General features: G+C 45.7%; 1 protein-coding gene across 6 annotated transcripts in view; it reads right to left on the reverse strand.

Moving 5' to 3' along the window:
- The window catches only part of Slc25a19 (solute carrier family 25 member 19), a 20,378-nt gene extending 20,019 nt beyond the window's left edge, over nt 1–359 (reverse strand). For all 6 annotated transcript variants that reach the window (XM_010630788.3, XM_010630786.3, XM_010630784.3 and 3 more), the window contains exon 1: nt 280–359. The gene's annotated coding sequence lies outside the window, so the exon portion shown is untranslated. The remainder of the gene's footprint in view (nt 1–279) is intronic.
- Nucleotides 360–23,020: the final 22,661 nt, after the last annotated feature.

Raw genomic sequence — 23,020 nt, forward strand, 5'->3', positions numbered from 1 at the left:
CGCCGACGCAGCAGTGTGCAGCGTGCCTCGCGCTGCGTTTCTCCCCACGTCGGGAAGCGCGCGGCGCGAGACGCACCGCGTGTGCAGGTGCCCGTTGCGTGCGCGCAGTTCTGCCTCAGGTGTCCTGTCAGGCGCTTCTCAGGTCTGGGTGCCACAAGACGTACACTCCCCGCCCCACGTGCTTCCCTGCGAGTGTGCGTTCCCCGCGGTCCGTCCCTGGGAGAGAGGGTGAGAGTCCCCGAGAACACTGCGAAGAGAGAGAAAGGAGAGGTCACTCACCGACTCCGCAGACGACCGTGGGATCCATAAACTCTACTCTCCTTCAGGCCGGCTAACGGCAAAATTCTACTGCCCTTCGAAGTAACTGACGGGCCTTTGGGCCAATCACCGCGCAGACACTGACAGAAACTGGTCCAATGTTGTACGATCGCAGGATAGCGGCTGCCTCCCGCAGAGGGTCAGTGGGTAATGTAGTCTTCCGCTACTAACCCCGCCCACAGGGGGGCAAAAGCCTCTTGGGAGATGTAGTTCATTTGTGCGAGCGATCGCGCGTGCCTTCCTGGAGACTCCGAAGGAGGCGGGTAGCAAATCCGGAAAGTCGCCACCTTCAAGGTCCCCTGGCTTAGTGGTGTGTGGCTCGGAAGTCACCCTGTAGGGTGTAGAAGGTTAGGGCGTGCTGAATTTGACCCATTTTTCTCAGAAACCTTCGTAGTCCCGTAATCCAGAGAATCTAAACTTGGAAAAAATGTTGGGAAGCCTTCCAAAATTCTGGAGGACAGAGGAAGGAAATAGATGGGCTCTTATGATCAGAATGTGTAGAGGGATTTTTTTTACCCCTAAAATTATATGTAAATACGTGTTTTAAAAATAATATTAAACTATTTAGACAAAAAATGTAGCCGGGCATGGTGGCATACGCCTGTAATCCCAGCACTTGGGAGGCTGAGGCAGGAGGATCGCTGTGAGTTCAAGACCAGCCTGGGATACCTAGTGAGTTTCAGGTCAGTCTCAAATATATAGTGAGACCCTGTATCAAAAAAAAAAAAAAATTAGAAATGAAGGGAAATGACTCCTGTGGCTCTCAAACTGGCATCAGGGTTGCAGGATAGTACTTCCTCCTGTCGTTTTTGAGAGTTTTTTGTTTGTTTGTTTTGTCTTGTTTTAGTACTGGGAATTGAACCAAGGACCTCAAGCATGCTAGGCAAGGGCTACTATTAGATTACATCTCCAGCCCCTTTTATTTTATTGTGAAATAAGGTCTTGATAAATTCCCCAGGCTGAGCTGGGCATGGTGGTGCTGAGGCTGGAGGATCACAGAGTTTGAGGCCAGCTTGGGCTACATAGTGGGTCCAAGGCCCTCCTGAACTATATAGTGAGACCCTATCTCAAAAAAAAAAAAAAAAATTGCCCAGACTGTCCTCAGCCTTCTGTGAAGCCGCCGGAATGATAGGCATGCACCACTTCACCCAGCATTTAATTCCTTTTTTTTTTTTTTTTTTTTCAGTACGGGGGATTGAACTCAGGACCTTGTGCTTGTGAGACAGGTGTGGTGCCACTACACTAAATCTCTGGCCCTTAGCTGCTTTTTTTTATATTAGAGTAAGATAATTCTGACTTACAACTTTAAAACATTTTTATTGTGGAAATTATCAAACATATGCAGAAGTAGGGAAAGTAGCCTCCTGAACCCCCATATGGACACTGGTTCTATTACCAACTCACTGTCAAGCTTGTTTCCTCTGTACCTGCACCAACCTCACACCACCTCTGACATTAATTTGAATACCAGACATACAGTTTCACTAGTTAACATTTCAGTAGATATTCTAAAAACCAAGCCTTCTACCAGGTGTGGTGGCACATGTGTGTAATCCAAGCACTTGGGAGGATGACAGGTTCAAGGCTAGCTTGGACTACATAGTGAGACAATCTAAAAAGACACAAAATAAAAATTTACAAGGACTGGGATTTAGCTCAGTGATGCCTCACCTGTCTTGCAAGCACGAGGTCCTGAGTTCAATCCCTGGTACCAAAATAAATAAAATTAAATTAAACATACCCTCAAACTATTACTCCCGCTGCCAAAATCAACAATAATTATAATATCAAATATGCATTTAGTGTTTACATTTCTTTTTTTTTTTACTGGGGATCGAACTCAGGACACAGCTAAGACCTCAAGGGTCCAGTGATCCTGTGATGCTCTGAGACAAGATTACACCAGCTGAAGACATCCTGGGAGGAACAAAATCTTCATCTGCATAGTTCCTTATTCTAGAATTTTTGCTGCTGCTATGGCTGCTGTCCTTGTGCTTGCAGGGCCGGTGGTGGCACCACTGAGCTAAATCCCTGACTCTAGTGTTAACATTTCTTGATTGACATATAAATCTCTAAAAACAATTTGTTTGAATGAGAGTCTAAATTGTATGTTGCAATTGATTAATATATCACTTAAATTTTTGTTGTTTTTTGATACAGGGTCTGGCCTCAAACTCACCACATAGCACAGGCTGGCCTCAGACTCATGGTGATCCTCCTGCCCCAGCCTCCTGATTACAGGCCTGTGTCACCATGCCCAGCTCATTCAGACCTATCTATATCTATATCTATATCTATATCTATATCTATCTATATAGACAGAAATAGATATTCAGGTATATACATTCATATATATATATATTCAGATACATACATTCAGATATATATAGATATATTAGATAGATATCTATTGATTTTTTTTTTTTTTGTACCGGGGATTGAACTCGGGTCCTTGCACTTTCGAGGCAGGTGTCAGAACCACTGAGCTAAATCCATGACCCAAGATATCTATCTATCTATCTATCTATCTATCTATCTATCTATCTATCTATCTATATATATATCACCCATACCAGGGATCTAACTCAGGGCCTTGAGCTTATGAGGCAGGCATGGCACCACTGAGCTAAATCCTTGGCCCGCACTTATATATTTTTGAATTTATGGTTTCCTTGTTCCTTTTTACTTTCAATCTTCCCCCTGTTTATCCTTCTTTCTCTCCCTATTTGATTTGCTTTTTTTTTTTAAACAGAGAACCCACAGTTCAATTTTATTCAGAAGAAAAACAGAAAAAAAAAGAAAAAGAAAAACAGCAACTATTGCTCAGACTAGAAGAAATTCAGCCATTGGTTTGGAATCTGTACTCAAACTACACATGCAATGAGGACAATATTGTGTTAATACAATTGATCTGCTGCTTCATTTGTCTACTGTTTTTCTAATATTAACAATTATAAATAGAGCAGTGCAAGGAGTATTTGGAACAACCCTCATAGTGTTACAGCATCAGGCACAAAATTTTACTTCTGTTCACACCACTGGTTCTCTTTGTGAACCTGGGCTTCCTGCTCTTCAATAAAGTATCTTTAGCGGGGAGTGAGGTACCTGGGATCCAACTCATAAAAAATCATTTGATAAGGCCTAGTTCTCCTGCCTCTGGCATGTCGAGACATAACTCCATTTTGGCCCCTGGTCACAGCTTGGACCTCAGTGGTCTGGTGACGCTGTGATGCTCCAGGACAGGACCACACCAGCTGGAGACATCCTGGGAGGAACAAAATGTTCATCTGCATAGTTCCCAGGTTTATCCGCTCCTACTGCTGCAGCTGCCCTGTGAGTGACCTTTTACATTTGCTACTCTGATGTACTGAACTCTCTGCCCTGAGTCATCCGTACATTTGTTTTCTCCCGATGAACTGAATAAAGGTGTACCAAGCTTGGGGGCTTTTGTCTTTGCTGCCTAGAGCAGCACTGATCGGGCCTAAAGCTCAGCTTCTTCTCTAAGTCTCATTTTTCTCTGTCTTTTCTGTCGAATAAAATAATTCACCTTGTGCTGTTGCGGGACTAGGACTTACTGCAGAGGTTCTAGTAACGTTGCCTTTCCCAGTTCCCTACAGTGTTTAGTCTCTAGAGGGCTACTGGCCCAGGGCAGACAGGAGCAGGAAGACGCCTTCCATGCAGGAGAATGGCAGCAGACGAAGCCACTCTCTTTTGGTTTTGAGACAGTGTCTCCTTGTGTGCTCCAAGCTGTCTTTTTTGTTTTGTTTTTTGAGACAGGGTCTCACTATGTATTTGAGACTGACCTGGAACTCACTGTGTAGCTCAGGCTGGTCTCGAACTCACAGCGATCCTCCTGCCTCAGCCTCCCGAGTGCTGGGATTACAGGTGTGCACCACCATGCCCGGCTTCCCAAGCTGTCTTTGAACTCACATCCTCTTGAGTGTTTAGATGACAGGCATGCAGCACCATGCCCAGACCTACTTGCAATTTCTTTCCTTTTGTTTTAATCTCCTTTCTGTGAATATCTTCACTTTAAATGGTGCCTTGGTACTTGCTGTGAATTGGTCCTGGAAGGCATGACAAGTACAAGTGACAAGTACAGCATCAAATTGTTTCATCTGCAAAGGGTCTGAGTCAGGAGGTGACACCAGCTTCTAGCTTGTGTGTCCAGTGCCAAGGAGTAACGAATACCAGGACAGAACTTTCATGTCAAAATGTGTTGAGAACCAAATTTGATGTTGAGCTCCAGGGTATGATGGCATCCTGTCTTGGTCTGTGCATTGTTTTTTTTTTTGTTTTTTTTTTTTCGTTCAGTGCCTTTCAAACAGCAGAAATTTTATTTTATTGCACAGTGGATCCTCAAGTTTCAACCAGCCCAACATCTGAACAACTTGGGATATAACCAGAATTTTAGTTTTAACTTACAACCCAAGTCTTGAGTTATGACCTGAAATGGGATTACAGGCATGCGCCACCATGCCCGGCTCCCTGATGTTTGATAAGGGGAGGGAGAAATAACAGTCTCTGGGGTCCTTAGCAGGCCAGCGTGAAGTCACTTTAGCTCAGTCAGATCTCACCGTCAGGACCTTGAGCTTGTGAGGCAGGCGGTGGCACCACTGAGCTAAATTTCCAGCCCAAAAGTTTTACATTTTAACCAAATCCAATGTATTGATTTGTGTGTGTGTGAGTGTGTGTGTGTGTATCAGTTTTTTTGTATTATATTTAAATCTTTGCTCCTATTTTTTTTTAATTTTTTTGAGACAGTTTCACTATGTAGCCCAGGGTGACTGCAAACTCACAGTGATCCTCCTGCTTCAGCCTCCCGAGTGCTAGGATTACACACGTGCACGAGTATGCCCACTGCTCATGGGTTTTCACATAAAATTACGGTTTTAAATTTTACACCTAGGTCTCTGATCCATTTAAAATTAATTTTTGTGTTTGATGTGAGATACAATTTTTTTTTGCTTTTGCTTTTAGATATTTATTGTCCCAACATATAGAACAATGTTTTTGTTGAGAATCTATTTTTTTCCATGAAATTGCCTTTTTTTTGGTACCAGGGATCGAACTCAGGACCTTGTGCTTGTGAGGCAGGTGGCAGTACCACTGAGCTAAATCCCTGGCACTGCCTTTTTTACTTTTGTTGAAAATCAGAGCCAGGCATGGTAGCCCATGCCTATAATCCCAGCACTCTGGGGGGCTGAGGCAGGAGGATTGAAAATTCAAACCCTGCCTGGGTAACTTAGCGATTTGGTGAAAACCTGTCTAAATAAATAATTTTTTTCTTTTTCTTTTTTGGTACTGGGGATCAAACTCAGGCCCTTGTGTTTAATGAGGCAGGCAGCAGAACCACTGAGCTAAGCTAAATCCCTGGTCCTAAATCTTATATCTTTTTTTTTTTTTTTTTTTTTTTTTTTTTTTTTGGTGTTTACCAGGGATCGAACTTGGATCTTTATACTTGTGAGATAGGCAGCAGAACCACTGAGCTAAATCTCCCAAATAAATTAATTAATTGAAAATGGGATGGGGGTGTAGTAGCTCAGTGTGAAGGCCTTGGGTTCAACTCCCAGGACTGCAAAAATAAGGGGCTGGGTGTGGTGGCGCACACCTGTGATCTCAGCATTTGGGAGGCTTAGGCAGGAGGATCACTGTGAGTTCGAGGCCAGCCTGAGCTACATAGTGAGTTCAAAGCCAGTCTTGACTACATAATAAGACCCTGTCTCAAAAAACCAAACCAAAACAAGAAAAAAACAACAGAAATCAAAAAGAAAATCAATTTCAGTTGTATGCAGGATTTTTTATTTTTATTTTTGGTACTAGGGATCAAACTCGGGCCTTTGCGCTTGTGAGACAGGTGGCAGAATCACTGAGCCAAATCTCCAGTTGTATGCAGGATTTTGACTTCTGCTTTTTCTCATGCAACATAAATAATAATCACTGTCCACACAGAACACAGAAAGAAGGTGCAGTAGTTAAGAAATGTTAAGGTGCTGGGCGTGGTGGCACACACCTGTAATCCCAGCACTCGGGAAGCTGAGACAGGAGGATCTCTGTGAGTTCGACACCAGCCTGGGCTACATAGTGAGCTCCAGGTCCGACTCAACTACATAGTGAGACCCTGTCTCAAAAAAAAAAAAAAAAAAAAGAAAAAGAAATGTTAAGGTTACTCACCTCGAGCCATAGCTGGCACAGAAATCTTTCTGCCCTTTCTGCCAGTGTCCGTAACTGTGCCTGTGGGGCTGCCTATGCCCCCAACTCCTCCCTGTCATGCCTATGGGCTGCCTTTGCTCTCCATGAAAACACGGTCTTCGCATCACATCTGTCTCAGTTAATTCAGGCCAACCATTGTCTGAAAATATCAAATGAGAAATTCCAGAAATAAATGATTCACTACTTTGATTAACGTGTGATACTAGGGATGGGACCCGGGGCCTTCACACTGAGCTACGTCCCTGGCCCTTTTTATGTTTCCTGTTGAGATGGAACCTCACTAAGATGCCCCAGTGGACTCAAACTTGCACTCCTCTGCCTCAGCCTCTGAGGGTACTGGGACTACAGGTGTGAGCCACGGCGCCCTGCACTTCACACATCTGTAGTGTAGCACTTATGTGTTGTTTTGGTACCAGGGCTCAAACTCGGGCCTTTGCGCCTGCGAGGCAGGCAGCAGCACCACTGAGCCAAATCCCCGGCCCTCATGTAGTATGTATTTATTTGCAGTGCTGGGGGTGAGATCCAGGGCCTCACACATGCTAGGCAAGTGCTCTACCACTGAGCTACACCCCCAATGCCCTTCCCACTGCCCTTTTTTGAGACAGGGTCTTGCTCTGGTGCTCAGGTTGTCCTTGAACTCCCAGGCAGCCCTCCAGGAGCTCCGGGAGGAACTCAAGTGCTCCTCCTGCCTTAGCCTCCCAAGTACCTGGGACCAGGTCTACATGGACTGCAACCTTGCCTGGCGAATAACTTATTACAGTGTCTTTTAATAATTGTTCTATGTTAGTATTCGTTTTTATTAATCTTTTACTGTGCCTAAATTCTATTTATTTATTTTGGCTTTTTGAGACAGGGCCTCACTATGTAGTTCAGGCTGGCCTATGTAGCCCAAACTAACCTCGAACTCACAGCAATCTTCCTGCCTCAGCCTCCCAAGGGCTGGGATTACAGGTGTGTACCACCATATCTGGCTTTCTGTGCCTAAATTCCTTTTCTCTTTTCTTTTTTTTTTTTTTTTGGTTCCAGGGATCGAACTCAGGACCTTGCCCTTGCAAGGCAAGAACGGTGCCACTGAGCTACATCCCCAGCCCTCTGGGCCTAAATTCTAAAGTAAACTTTGTCATAAGTATGTATGTACAGGAAAAAAAAACCAAACTATATATAAGGGCTGGTTTTAGCCATAGTTCTAGGTGCCTATGGGTGGTCTTGGAGTGTATCCTGAGGACAGGGGGCGCTACTGCCCTTTCTTCTGCTGGAGGAGACCAAGAACAAATTCCTAATTTAGAATAGGTCTCCTTTGTGGCCATTCAAGAGAGAAGACAGTAGGAACTTTGCCACAGCTACCTGTAGAGTGAGTCAGCCTCAGGAACCACAGATCCTCAGGACTGGAAGGATCCACAGGGTCCTGGAGTCCGGCCAGGGCCCAGAGGGGCCAGGTCCTGTCCCTGAGCTAGTTCCCTCAAACTCAGAAGGCAAATGGGTAGGTGATCTGTGATGAGATCAGGGACAGATACTAGCCTTCCTGGGCTTAGGTGCTGGGTCTAGTATTTGCATACTTAAGATCTGGTCATTTCATTTTAAGTGAGATATATTTGGTAAATCATGTCATGTGAAAAGAAAACCCGGAAAGTAACAGTTCCCGTTAGCATGGGGAAGTGAATCCTTCTGTGACCTCATCCACACTTACCCTCACCAGATCTATTCCGAGCTTCTTTGGACTTCCCCCGCCTCCTCCGAGCAGCAGATACCTCCTGGGCCTGACCGACCACGCTGAGGTGGAATTTAGCATCTGCTAAGGTGAAAGCGCCTCTTACTGTCAAAGGAGCTGGTCAGCCAAGCTGTCCATCTGAGGTCTGTTGGAAGCCAACTTGTTTTGTGTTTGTGGCAAGACACTTTTCTTTTCTGTTTGGTTGGTTGGTTTTGGTTTCAAGGATCAAACTCAGGTCCTTGTGCTTACAAGGTAGGCGGCAGAACCACTGAGCTGAATCCCTGGCCCTACTTTTCTTTTCTGTATGGTAGTTTCTCCACCTATGAACAAGAAGAAATAAGCTGTAAGGGTATCCCAGCCTTGCGGCCTCTACTCCCACAGATCTTAAAAAAAAAAAAATCTGCGTCTTTACGAGGTAGCCCATGGTTCTCATCAACCTCAGCTGATACAAGAATCATCCGGGAGGTTGACTTTGAAATGCACACTAGGCATGATGGTGCGCACTTGTAATTCCAATGGTCTGGGAGGCTGAAGCAGGAGGATCACAAGTTTTAACCCAGCCTGGGAAATTTAATGACTTAAATTCCCTGTTTCAAAATTAAAAATTTTTTAAATCAAAAAATTTTTAAAATTAATAAGGGTTGGGGCTATAGCTCATTGGAAAGACCCTAGATTCAGTCCTCAGTAAAGCAGAAAAAAAATGCAGGTAACCTCCTCCCTCAGGATATCCACCCCGGTCAAGCAGGTCCAGGATGGTGCCTGGGAAAGAGTATTTGGCTGGCGGCCCACCTGTGGAGAGACGCTGAATAGGTAGGTGCTCCTATCCCTGCCAAGTGTCCAGGGCTGCCCTTGTTTCATCTTCCTTTTTTTTCTTTCTTCTTTTTTTTTTGTGGTAGTGGGGATTGAGCTCAGTACTTTTTATTTTTAATTTTTATTTTTTCAAGGGAGGGTCTTGCTGAGGCCAGGTTGCCCAGGCTGGGCTCTAATCCCTGGGCTCAGGAGAGCCTCCCAGCTTGGCCTCCACAGCAGCTGGGACTAGCACAGTGTGGTGGCACACAACTGTACTCCCAGCACTCAGGAGGCTGAGGCAGGAGGATCACCGTGAGTTTGAGGCCCGCCTGGACTATATAGTGAGCCTCTGTCACAAAAAATAAGAGTGGCTGGGACTGCAGGTGCCTCCCACCGCCACGCCTGATTGCCTTTGTTTCTTCCTGCTTATGACTCAGACCAGGCACCTCTGTTTTCTGTCTTTTATTTTTTTAATCATCAAATGTTTATGGAGTGTCTACTTTGGGTAGAAACTTTTAAATGCTGGAATCAGAACAGTTCATGAATCAGAACCCATTCTCTAGGAGCTGTCTTTCTTTCACTTAGCCACATGCCTCTTCTGTGCTCTCACTGTACGTGGCTATGGGTGTAACTTGGTGGTACAGTGCACATGCAGGGCCCTGAGTCTGATCCCCAGTACCCCTCAAAAATTCCCGTATGTAGACACACACACAATTTATTCATTCACTTCTCAAAAGACGCCTCGGTTGCTTCCAAATTTTAGCTTTCGTAAAATTAGTGAACACCTTCATATGATGGTTTTGGCATGAACATAAATTTCTATCCTATTTTGTTTATTTTAAACTTTCAGGGTAAGCTGGGTGTGGCAGCACATGCCTGTGATCCCAGAACTCTGGAGGCTGAGGCAGGAGGATTGCTTTGACTGTGAGGCCAGCCTGGGCTACATAGCAAGTTCAAGGCCAATCTACACCACATAGTGAGACCCTGTCTCAAAAAAACAAAAAGAGAAAGGGTCCAGGATTTGGCTCAGTGGTTCCACTACCTGCCTTCCACATTCAAGGACCTGAGTTCAATCCCTGGTACCAAAAGAAGAAAAAAAGAAAAAGAAAAAAGCAAGCAAGCAACCAAAAGAAAACCTTTTGAAGGCTATAACTGAGAAAAGCGTGAAAAACCAATTACTGTTGGAGATTCTAGAAGAAGTTCTCACAGGCGGCAGGGGCCAAATATAGGGGCACCTCTGATACTTCCCTTTTTTTTTGAACTTTCAGATTTACTCATCAAATGGCTTGAACACTAGTAAACTAACCAGAAAACAAAAAGCGCAGGGGGCTGGGTGTGGTGGGATCACACCTGTGATCCCAGAACTCTGGGAGGCTGAGACAGGAAGATAGTAAATTTGCGCCCAACTTAGGCAATTTTATGACCCTGTCTTAAAATTAACAATAATAAAGAGGGGGCTGGAGACATAGGTCAGTGTGAAGGCCCTGGGTTTTATCTCTAGCAACACACACACATGCACAAGCACATGCACAGCGCTGTCCGCTGATTTTCAAGAGCTGATTTCCTGTGTGTTTCAGTTTCCTGTTGCCGCTCTTCTCAGCCGAGTCCAGTGTCAGCAGGCTGTGGGGACTCCGTGTCAGCCCAAGCAGGAAGGACTTCCATGGTTTCCAGCTTTCTTTTCCATTTAGTTCTCTCATCAACCTTTTTTTTTTTTTTTTTTTTTTTTTTCCCCTGTGCGGTACTGGGGATCGAACCCAGGGCCTTTGCCCTGATATATCCTCCCCCCGTTTATTTTGAGACAGGATCTCACTAAGTCGATAAATTGCCCAGGCAGAACTTTCCATCTTGTCTCAGCCTCCTGAGAGTGCTGGGGCTACCATACCCAGCTGATCATCAACCTTTGAAAGTAACACTACTTCCCCAGTCACCCTATTTTATTTATTTATTTATTTTTTTTTTTGGTACCAGGGACCGAACTATGGTTCTGATGCTTTTAAGGCAGGCGGTGGAACCACTGAGCTAAATCCCCGGCCCCTCCTCATTTCTTTTCTTTTTTCTTTTTAAAAAAATTTTTGTTTGACTTTTTGAGACAGAGTCTCTTCGTAGTTCAGGCTGGCCCTGAACTCACTATGCAGCCTTGTGGTGATCCTCCTGCTTCAGCCTTCTGACTGCTAGGATTGCAGGCGTGCACCACCATCCCCTGCTCCTTCACCCATTTCTGAGCTGCTCTGAGATGGCATCTGCTGCTCGATCTCCACCCTGACCCCCCACGCACAGAGGAAGCCGTGGGTGCAGCCTCTGAAGGCAGCCGTGGTCTGTGGAGGAATTGCTGGTGGCACCCACATCAACCACAGCTGCTGCGTCTTCTCCCCCTGCACTTCTGCTCTTGTCTGACTCAGGGATGACCACTTCTGGGAGCCTCAAATCTAAGAGGCAGGGTTTGGAGAGGGGGAAAGAAGTTGGTAATGAATTTATTTTCCAGAAACACGTTGCAACAGCTATTTTCAACATTAATTGGCAGTGTTAATTCTTTTAGAAAGCCCTTCCTTTTTATTAGTTAGTTTTACTACAGGAGAAACAAGCTAATTAGATTCTGGAACATACAAAAAGGCAGAAATAATAAGAAAAGAGAGTAAGTCACCTTTCAACTACCCATTAAAATGCTGAGTTATTTCCTTCTACTGTGCTTTTTTGGGGGGACTAGGGGGTGGTTCTGGGGATCAAACCCAGGACCTCTTGCATGCTAGGCAAGCACTCTATCACGGAGTTACACCCGCAGCTTTGTTGTTTTGTTTTTTTGAGACAGGGTCTTGCTATGTAGCTGAAATCACTATGTAGCTCAGGATGGCTTCAAATTTGTGGCCATCCTCCTGCCTCAGCCTCCCCAGTGCTGGTGGGATTACAGGTGTGTGCCACCATGTCTGGCTTTCCTCAGTTATTATTTATTTTTTTTTTGGTACCAGGGATCAAACTTGGGACCTTGTGCTTGCAAGGCAGGTTGTGGAACCCATGAGTTAAATCCCCTACCCTCCTCAGAGTTTTTGTTTTATTTTATTTATTTATTTTTTTCCTGGTACCAGGGATCGAACGCGGGACCTTGTACTTGCAAGGCAGATGTGGCGCCACTGAACTAAATCCACGGCCCTTTTGTTTTATTTTTTGAGACAGGGTCTCACTACGGTCACCAGGCCAGCCTGAAACTTGTAGTCTTCCTGCCTCAGTCATCCAGGTACTGCAGCTGGGACTATAGGTCTGTACTACTGCACTCAGCTTCCAATATGCTTCTAATGCAATTCTAAGGGTGTGTGCTTTTAATACGATTATAGTCACACTATGTATAGAAGATTATGTGATTTGTTTGAAAAGGGGCCTCACCAGGTTGCCCAAGCTGGTCATAATTGATCCTCCTGCTTCAGCCTCCCAAGTAGCTGAGATTACTGGTGTTCGTCACCACACCCTGATTTTAACTTTACCTTCTACCCTGATGGCACTTCTGTAATGTTCAAAATTTTCATAAACTAGTTGGCCCTGATGGTATGGCTCTGTAATCTCAGTACTCTGGGAGGCTGAGGCAGGAGAACTGATTACAAGCTTGAGCCAAGTGCCTAGAAAAAAAAAAAAAGCTGAAATCTCAACAACGCTTTAAGGATCTGTAAGAAAATATTTCAACCCATGAGCCTTGACAAAAATTTCTTAGGATACAGAAGACAGTAACTTAAAAGAAAAAATAGACATATTCAACTTTATCAAAATTAAACAGTTTTGCTCATCAAAAATAGAAAAGAGCCAGGCGTGGTGACACACACCTATGATCCCAGCACTTGGGAGGCTGAGGCAGGAGAATCACTGTAAGTTTAAGGCCAGCCTGGGCTACATAGTGAGGTCAAGACCAGCCTGAACTACAAAGTGAGACAATCTCAAAAACAAAACAAGGACTGGGAATTTGGCTCAATGGCTCCCATGCCTCCCGCACAAGTGCAAGGTCCTCAGTTCAATCCCTGTTTCCAGAAAACAAAACAAAACAAAAGGCCCTGGTTTTAGTCCCCAATAAATACACACACAGAGACAAAATTCAACATCATTAGTCATCAAGAAAATACAAATTAAAACCACAATGAGATACTTCAACAGTCCCAACAGAGTGAGTGGCTAAAATAAAGACTGATAACAACAAATGTTAACAAGAGCACGGAGCAGCTGGAACTCACATACATTGCTGATGAGTGTATAAAATGGTACATTTTAGAAAAGGTCAAGCACTGTCTTATGAAGTTAAAAATATATACACCCAGGATCCAAAGATTCTACTTCTAGGTGTTTATCCGAGAGAAGTAAAAAGATCTCAACAAAGATACTGGTTAGGAACTTTTTTTTTTTGGCTATTGGAGATTGAACTCAGGACCTTGCCCCTGTGGGGCAGGTGCAGTGCCACTGGGCTACATCTCTGGCCCCTAAAAATACTGGTATAGTGGGCCAGGGATGTAGCCCAGTGGTTCTGCCGCCTGCCTTCCAAGCACAAGGACCCAAGTTTGATCCCCAGCACCCCCCCAAAAAAGAAAAAAGAGCAAAGCAGGAGGCGTAGCAATACCTGACTTCAACCTATACTGCCGTAGAAGCCATAAGTGTAGGAAAGGATTTTCTAAACAAAATTGCAATTACCTAAGAAATAACAGCAAGAATCAACCAACAACGAATCAAATCGAAAAGCTTCTGTATAGCAAGGGAATCAATTAGTAGAGTGAACAGACAACCTACAGAATGGGAAAACATTTTTGCCAGCCATTCTCAGACACAGGACTAATATCTAGAATTTAAAAAAAATTAGACCACCTAAAATAAATGACTCAGTCAAGAAATGGGTGTCTATATAATGGAACACTACTTGGCTATAAAGACAAAATTGAGAAATTTGTAGGAGAATACATGTACCTGGAAAATATAACATTGAGTGAAACAAACCGTACACACAGGCTTAAGTACTGTACGGTGCCTTTCATTTGAGTAAGGCAAGTACAAAGAAATCAACGGGACAGATAGGAGACAAGGGATGGATCTCTTACAAATGGAAAAGGGTACAAGAGACCAAGGGAGAGCGGTGAGGGAGAGTGAAAGGGGAAATAAGAATTATAAACATATGCCACGTATGCCAGGCGTCGTGGTGCACGCCTATCATCCCAACACTTGGGAGGCTGAGGCAGGAGGATTGCTGCGAGTTGGAGGCCAGCCTAGGCAACAACATAGTGAGTTCAAGGCCAGTCTGAACTATATAGCAAGACCCTGTCTAAAACAAAAAAACAAAACAAAACAAAACAAAACAAAAAGATATGCCATGTATGAGGACCTAATAACCTCAAGGAATGTAAACGTGATATTGCCACAACAGGAGCATATCAATAAGAATATTAATGATAGCAATAAGAATGAAGTGGGGAAAGGGGATAGAGGAGGGAGGCAGCAGCAGGGATGGCACAGAGGATTAAAACAATGTATTGTGAGCCAGGGATGTAGCTCAGTGGTTCCGCCACCTGCCTTGCAAGCACAAGGACCCGAGTTCGATCCCCAGTAACAGTATAATTAATTAACAGAATGAATTGTGTAAATGCCCACTCCCCAGGATGTCTGTAAAATGCATGCACTGCAAATGTGTACTTTCAAAAACACTTGCATAGGATCCACCACCGAGGCCCAACCTGACGCACCGTGGGCGCACCAGGGGCGAATTACTCGGGGTGGTCTCCATCACTGAAGCACTCAGCGTGTGGGGGAGTTGGGATGCTGTGCTGCACGACCTGGACCTCTGCTCGTCTGACCCCTTCGGAGAAGAACTCACGATCCAGAGCTCGGAGGGAAGAGAGCGGATGACGGAAGAGGAGCCACAGTGGAGACCCAGACGGTACTGCTCTTAGGAGAGCGGCATGAGAAAGAATCCTCTGCTCTCTCCTCTGCACATCGGGCCTCAGCCTCAGTGGCAGCTGCTCCCCTGGGGCACCCTGGCCTTGGTGCCCCGTCATGTGGCTTCTTTTCACATTCAACGTGAACAAGCACCCCGGTACTTCTGCCTCAGCCTCCCAGGTGTGTAGCACGCTGCTTACCTGATTCTTTTTTTTTTTTGAACTAGGAATCAAACTCAAGACTTTTTCACTGAGCTATATTCCCATCCATTCATTCATTCATTCATTCTTCTTCTTCTTCTTTTTTTTTAGACAGGATCTCTGTTGAGTTCAGGCTGGTGTTGAACTCACTATGAAGCTCAGGATGGCCTCAAACTCAGAGCAATCCTCCTGCCTCAGCCTCCTGAGTGCTGAGATTGTGCTTGCTTTGGCAGCACATGTACTAAAGCTGAGTGTTGGGATCACAGGTGTGCACTACCACACCTAGTTAACTGTTGTTTCTTTCTTTCTTTTTTTTTGGTATGGGCAATTGAACTTGAGACCTTGCACTTGCGAGGCAGACAGCAGAAACACTGAGGTAAATCCCCAGCCCCTGGCAGTTTCATTTTTAAGAGTACAGTGTCTGATGGAGCACACCTGTAATTGCAGCACTGGAGAGGCTGAGGCAGGAGGATCAATGTAAACGCTGTGAATTCAAGGCCAACTTGGGCTACACAGTGAGTTAAAGACCAGCCTGAACTACATGGTGAGACCCTGTCTCAAAAAGCAAAAAGAAAAACGGGTGTCTACTTGGGACCCTTCCTGGAGATCCAGGAGCTGTTCTTAGGATTTCCAATAGAAACTCTCCCAGCCTCCTCTTTGGAAACACAACTTCATTCTTTGATGATGGTGGAGCCATGAGCTCAGGACCTACCGTATCATCTGGAAGTTCCACCAAGACAGGAGAGTGTATAGATTTTTTAAGATGCAAAACTGGAAAACATCTCTGCTGTCAGACAGGTGACTTCCAGGCTAAGGCTAATTACGGTGAGTCTCTCAAACTCCAAATGGTCATGCAGACAGAACCAACGATGAATGTGCCGGACTCCCTTTCCTGGGTCTACTAGGGTGGCCCTCTGAAGAGAGTCTAACTACTAACCCCCGGCATGATTTTGTTCCAAGGCCCCTGGGATAGGAGAGAAAATCCCAGACTGCTGTCTCCCTACATCAGCCCTTCTCAGCTCAGAGAAGTCAGATTTGGTCTCCGTATCTTCTTCCCTAACGGCGGTTATGGACACTTCTTCAGAGGGGGGAAACATACAAAATAATCGATTTAGTGGCTTATGAATAGGGCAGCTATCCTGCAGAAGGGCTTGAGACAGAGTTGGGTGACCAACCATATTGATAAAAACTGAAATAAGAGTAGTCCGTGAGGGCCGGGGATTTAGCTCAGTGGTTCCACCTCCTGCCTTGCAAGCGCTAGGTCCCGAGTTCGATCCCTGGTACACACACACACACACACACACACATTTATACAGTGAACTAGGACTTTGGTCAAAGAATGAATTTCCTCCGGAATGCAGCCTACTCCTTACAAAAAGGAGAGTAACTTCCTGCTGAGTTCCAATGAACTCAAGATGCAAAATAACCCGTTTTTTTCCCTCTAAAATCCCAGTTTCTTTAAAAAAACTTCATGCTGAAGGGCTAGGCTAGAGAACCCGAGTTCCAATGGGTCATTTTCAACCCACAAAGCCACTTGTCATAGGTGGCCACTAAACAATCAAGTTACCCCTGTGCTGTGCTTATCTGTATGCAGCTCTGGATTGAGGGAAATCCAGGATTTGTTCTTCTTATTTCCAATAAAACTCTCCTAACCTAAAAAAAAAAAGAAAAAGAAAAAGAAAAAAAAGTACAGTTTAGTGGCATTAATCCATTCATAATGGTCCCAACCATCACATCTTTTTGTGTGTGTGTGTGCCAGGGATCGAACTCTGGACCTTGCACTTGCAAAGCAGGCAGTGGAACTACTGAGCTAAATTCCCCACCCACCACTATCTTTTTTTGTAGTACTGGAGATTGACTCCAGGGGTGCTCTACCACGGAGCTGCAGCTCCAACCCTCCTTTTTTTGGTACCAGAGATTGAACTGGGGGGTGGGGCGCAGCCCTGTGCTTGCAAAGCAGAGGCAGCACCACTGAGCTAAATCCTTGGCCTTGCCTTGAGTTTTTGATCCTCCTGCCTCAGCCTCCTGAGTAGCTGAGATTAAGGTGGGGGGGTGCCACCATGTCTGGGTACCACTATTATAAAAACCTTTTCATCACACCAAACAGAAACTTTACCCATTAATCAACAACTTTCCATTCTGTCCCTCTCCCAACCCCTCATAACCTTTTACTCTCCTTTCAGTCACTACAGATTTGCTTACTCCAGATATTTCACAGGAGTGGACTCCTGCAGTGCTTGTCCCTGTGTGACTTGCATATTGCATTTAGCATAATGCCTTCAGGGTTCATTCATGTATCTCAGTACCAGAATTTTATTCCTCCCTGCTTCCCCTGTCCTGGGGATTTAACCCCGGGAGTTCTGAGCTACATTCTCAGCTCTTTTATTTCATTAAATTGTCCCCCAGGCTGGACTCAAACTTTTTTTTTTTTCCTTTTGAGGCAGGGTCTTGCTATATAGTCCAGGCTGGCCTTGAACTCACTATGTAGCCCAGGCTGGCCTCGAACGCATGGTGATCCTCCTGACCCAGCCTTCCAAGTGCTGGGATTACAGCGTGGATCACTGTATCTGGCTTCATTCTTCTTTATGGGTGAATAATATTTCACTGTACTGTTACGGCAGAGGGTAGGCAGACCAAGGAAGAGAGTGGCTCTCAGAGAGCTGAAAGGAAAGGCAGGTTTATTTGCTAACGGGCTCAGTGGAAGTCACCTTCCAGAGTCTGAGCCCTGATACTAAGTTTGTTTTTATTTTTATATTGCTCTTTAGGCAGGGTGGGGGAACAGAATTTTACAGGAGAACTTAGCACAGGGGCAGGGAGATACGGGAAGATGTTGCTTTTACAGTTTATCTGTAAGACTTAGGGAGGTAGGTGGCTATGTCTCAGCAGTTCATCTTTTGGGCACAGTGACCTTCGTGGGTTTGGCAAGACGGGCACCTTGAGACCATCAGTCTGCTTTGTGTTTTGCTTTTTCATTTCACTATAACACACTGTGTGCCACGTTCTGTTGGTCCCTCCATCTGTTGATGGATAGTTGAACAATTTCAACCTTTTGGCTCATGTGAGTAACAGTGCAGCAGTGTCGGATAACAGTATTTGTTTGAGTTCCTACTTTCAATCTTTTGGGTGTGAGGAGATGGAGTTTTTGGGCTACGTGGTAATTCTGTTTTCACCCTGTAAAGGACCAAATTGATCTCCACAGCCTCAGCAGCGTTTTACATTCCACCAGCGATGTCTGGGGTTCTAGTCTCTCCGTATCCTTGTCAACACTCCTTATCTCCTTCTTTATGGACACCGTATACCTCTGCTTGTACAACTTCTCTTCATTTATTTTTTACCTTTTGTTTTTGGTACCGGGAATCAAACTCGGGACTTCGCGCTTGCCAGGCAGGTGGCAGAGCCACTGAGCTAAATCCCCAGCCCTTTTCTTTACCTTTTTAAGGTAGTGGGGATTGAACCCAGGAGTGCTCTAGCATTGATATACCTCCCAGACCTTTCTCACACAGGATTGCATTGGGTTGCTCAGGCAGGCTTTGACTTGCAACCCTCCTGCCTCAGCCTCCTGAGTAGCACAGGCTCATGCCACTGTGCCCAGCTTGTTATTTTCCTTACTTTCTCAATGCCTTGACTGTAGCGTCACACCCTCTCGGGAGCCTTTCCTGACCTCGAGCAAGTGTGAGGTGCCTTCTGCTCCCCTTGACCTGCCCTTGTCCTGGAACACATCCCTGTTCGGCTTCATGAGGGGTGGTGTTTCATAACTTTGTTATGCATTTTTGTCTCCAGCATCTGACACAGGCAGCACTGGTATCAAAATGCCCTGTAAGGGCAGGGGATTTAGCTCAGTGATTCCACCACCTGCCTCTCAAGCACAAGGACCTGAATTGGATCCCTGGTACCAACCAGGCATTGAAGAAGGGATGGCACCATACCCCACATGGCTCAGACAGACATGATTTCCCTTTTCTGCATTTACCTCTGCACAGGAAGGTATTTATAGACAGGGAGACGTGGGAGCAGAGATAGTTATGTGCGTAGGAGTGTAGCACAGAGGAAGACTGAGGGGGCATCTTTGGATGTCTTATTTCTTTGCTCCCCTCTGAAGTGTAGATCCACCTGCTTGAGCAGTTCCTTAGATTCTAGACAAAAACCGACATCGGGGAATTCAGGGATTGGCCACTTGGTGGACAGGCATCAACAATGGGTAATAGGATTGGACTCAGCTTCAGAGAAGTAGCAGAGTCCACGATAATAGTATTTTTTTTTCTATTAGTATTGAGGTTTGAACCCAGAGCCTTTACCCTGAGCTATATCCCTAGCCCTTTTTAAACAGGATCTTACTAAATCACTAAATTGCCCAGGCCAGGCTCAAACTTGAGATCTTCCTGCCTCAGCCTCCCAGAGTGCTAGCATTATAGTTGTGCCCACTGTGCCTAGGCTAATCATAGTGGTTTAATTTAATCTAAGTCCACAGTAGCTGTCTGAGGCTGGACTGGCAGCTGTGCCTACAAAATTCCAAGGAGCATAGAGCCTTCCAGAGTACCGTGATGCCAGGCCTGAGAGGTGGCCTCCACAGTGCAACCCAAATTAGCGTCAGAGGGTCCAGAGGCCACCCAAGCAGGGAAACTCCAGGGTAGAAGAGGCTGGGTCATAAGACTTGCCATACAAAAAAAACAGCCTCCTAAGTGTAGGATTACAGGCACATGCTACCATGCCTGGCTAGTTGAATCTTTTTCTCTCCCTAAAATTTATATGTTGACTTCTTTTTTTTTTTTCTCCTGTACCAGGGATTGAACTCAGAACTTAGTGCTTGTGAGGCAGGCACGGTGCCACTGAGCTACATTCCTGACCCCTATATGTTGAATTCTTAACCCCTGATGTGATTGTATTCAGAGGATAAGGGTCTCGGTTGCAGAGCCTGGAATAAAGCCCTAGGTTTTGACTAGGACGTAATTTGGTTTAGATGAGTTTATGAAGGTGGGGACATGAAGAAAAGGAAGATTCCAGAGTGTATGCCATATCCATTCTCTCTTTGTCGCCCTCCCTCCCTTTCAACGTGAGGACAGAGTGAGAGGCAGCTGTCCACAATCTGGAAAAAGAAAACTTATCAAGTGCTGAATCTGCTGGCACCTTGACTTTGTCTGTTTTTTGTATGGGAATCAAACTCAGGGACATTGTACTTATCAGGCAGGTGTGGGTGCCACTGGGCTACATCCCTGGCCCAGTGCCTTCATTTTGGCCTCTTGAACTATGAGAACGAAATATGTGCCAGAAAGCATTGGCAAAAGAGCTTGGATTCCTTCTTCAGATTTTTTTTGGGGTGGGCACTGAATCTAGGGCCTTCACACTGAGGTACATCCCCAGCTCCTTAATTTTTTTTTTTTTTAATTTGAGATGTAGCCAGGCATGGTGGTGCATGCCTGTAATCCCAGCATTTGGGAGGCTGAGGCAGGAGAATTGCCAAAATTTTGAGGCCATGTATTTTTTCTCAGTACCAGATCTTGAACTCAGGACCTTTCACTTGCCAGGAGGTGCAGTGCTATTGAACTAACAAAATATTTTATGAGACAGTCTTGTTAAGTCACCAAGCTGCCTAGGCTGAACTCGAACTCATGACCCTCCTGGCTCAGCCTTCCAGAGTGCTGGGATTACAGGCACACTCCACAAAGCCCAGCAGGAACAAAAACAATGTGTTTTGAATTTTGTTCCAGTAATACTTTGGAACAGACTGAACTTTCATTGTAGTAATAATGGATGATCCTCACTGAGACAATGTGCTGTCATCTTGATAGAGAAAATTTTTTAGAAAAAAACCTACAAGCTGGGCGTGGTGGTGCACACCTGTAATCCCAGCCCTCGGAGGCTGAGGCAGGAGGATCGCTGTGAGTTCAAGACCAGCCTGGGCTACATAGTGAGTTCCAGGTCAGTCTCAATTATATAGTGAGACCCTGTCTCAAAAAACCAAACCAAAATAACTTCTGTTGCTTACTTGGTTTAGTTCAGAATCAACAGGCACGGAGGTATGTAGTCTCACTCAAGTTTTCTTTTTCTTTTTTTGGTACCAGGGATCAAACTCAGGCCCTTCTGCTTGTGAGGCAGGCGCCGGAACCACTGAGCTAAATCCCCAGCCCTCACTCAAGTTTTCTAAATGAAAAGAACCATGGTTAACCTTGCTGACCAGACACACCCCCTTCTCCTGAGCTAGAACAGATAACTAGATGAATTTTAAAGGTAACCTCCCCTAACAAAGAAGTGCTATATCCGGATTGAAATTCAACAGTCTCCCCAAATGTTTTGAATATCAGCAATACGAACTGTGAAAACGAAGTGTAACCACCTGAATGAGATCAAGGCTGTAAAACCTTATAAAAGAAGGAGTTGTAGCCCAGTACTGGATCGATCCGGGCTCTGCTTTATGTGGGATTGCTCTTTGTCGACAAATACACCTTTTTTATTTTACTTCCACTCTGCCGCCTGTCTGTGTGTCACTTACCGATTCCTTCTGTAACAATCTGCCTTGGTCATCTGCCCAGAGGGGGGAATTGAAACAGCAAAACTCCATCCAGTTGCTTTAGCTTGTTGCAGAGACAAACGTGAACGCTTTATTTATGCGTTATTTATTTACACCAGCGGAGCAGTCTGTGCACGTCGGACACCGGGCCTGTGCAGCCCTCAGCGGAGAAGGATTTGCTCTTTGGGAGGGGAGGGGAGGGGAGGGGTGGGGTTACACGTAAGGCACACCTGAGTTTGAATATTTGTAAACCGGTGGGCTCAGCTAAGCCAGGCATGTGAGGCAGGACAGGCCCGGGCATGTTGGAGCAAAGGAAATTTCAAGGCCGTTATTTCCCCGTCATAAGTCCAGCTTGAACCACGGAGACAAAAATTCCCCCTTCAGAATCTGCCCTCGCTGTTCTGGGAGGAGGGGGAGGGGGAGGGGAGAGGAGGGGAGAGGAGGGGACTGGAAACAGTAGGGGAGCGTGGGGCTTCCCCGTGACGCATACAACTGTGTCCTGCGGCTCAGGGACAAAGCAGGAACATCTACAAACTACCCACGAGAAGGTGAGGTGGGAGAGGAGGTCTGATCTAAGTCAGCACAGATTAAGTATCTAGGAACAAACATCATGAGGACAAGTGTGTGATGTCTCCTGAGGCTGCGGGACTGGGAGGCAGCACCAGGTGCTTGGACAGGGAAGAGCAACGTCCTGCGGATGTCAGTTCTTCTGAAGGTACTTTGTAAACTGAACATGATCCAAATAAAAACACCAAGCCCCCCGCCCCAGGACAAAGTTTACATTGAAAATTTAAACAAAGAAGAACAGCCAGGAAAATTCCGAGGTGAGGCAGGCGGAGAGGACGGCCCTGTCTGATTGATAGCACAGCCCAGGGGCAGATGGACAGAGTGAGGGGCAGAAAGCCCAGAAACGGGACCTGACACACACTGCCGGGAAACACAGCGAGTCTCACATCTGAGAGCTGACAGAGACCTTACAAACTGACTGGGGATGGAACCCAGGGCCTCGAGCATGTCAGGCAAGCTCTGCCGCTGAGCTGCACCTCACCCCCTGGACCCTTTAAGAAATCCTCTCTGCCCAGACGTGCAGCCATCTGGAAAAGAGAGCTGGGCCTGTCCGCCTCACACAGATAGGCGGGACCGGCTTCACGTGGATCAAACATTTAAACATTAAAAAAAAATGGGGGCTAGGTGTATAGCTCGGTGGTAGATCACGTGCTTAGCACGCAAGAGGCCCCGCGTTCAACCCCCAGCATTAAGAAATAAATATAAAAAATAAAGATTGCATGAGCACAGGGCTGAGCAGGCGCCGGCTGGTGGCAGGGTACTGACCAGCTGATTAACCACCTCATGCCTCCTACCTTGCAGGTCACCCTGGGTAGTCCTGCCAACCAT

Source organism: Fukomys damarensis, unplaced genomic scaffold, assembly GCF_012274545.1.
Source record: "Fukomys damarensis isolate Sample0158 unplaced genomic scaffold, DMR_v1.0_HiC HiC_scaffold_23, whole genome shotgun sequence".
NCBI lineage: Eukaryota > Metazoa > Chordata > Mammalia > Rodentia > Bathyergidae > Fukomys > Fukomys damarensis.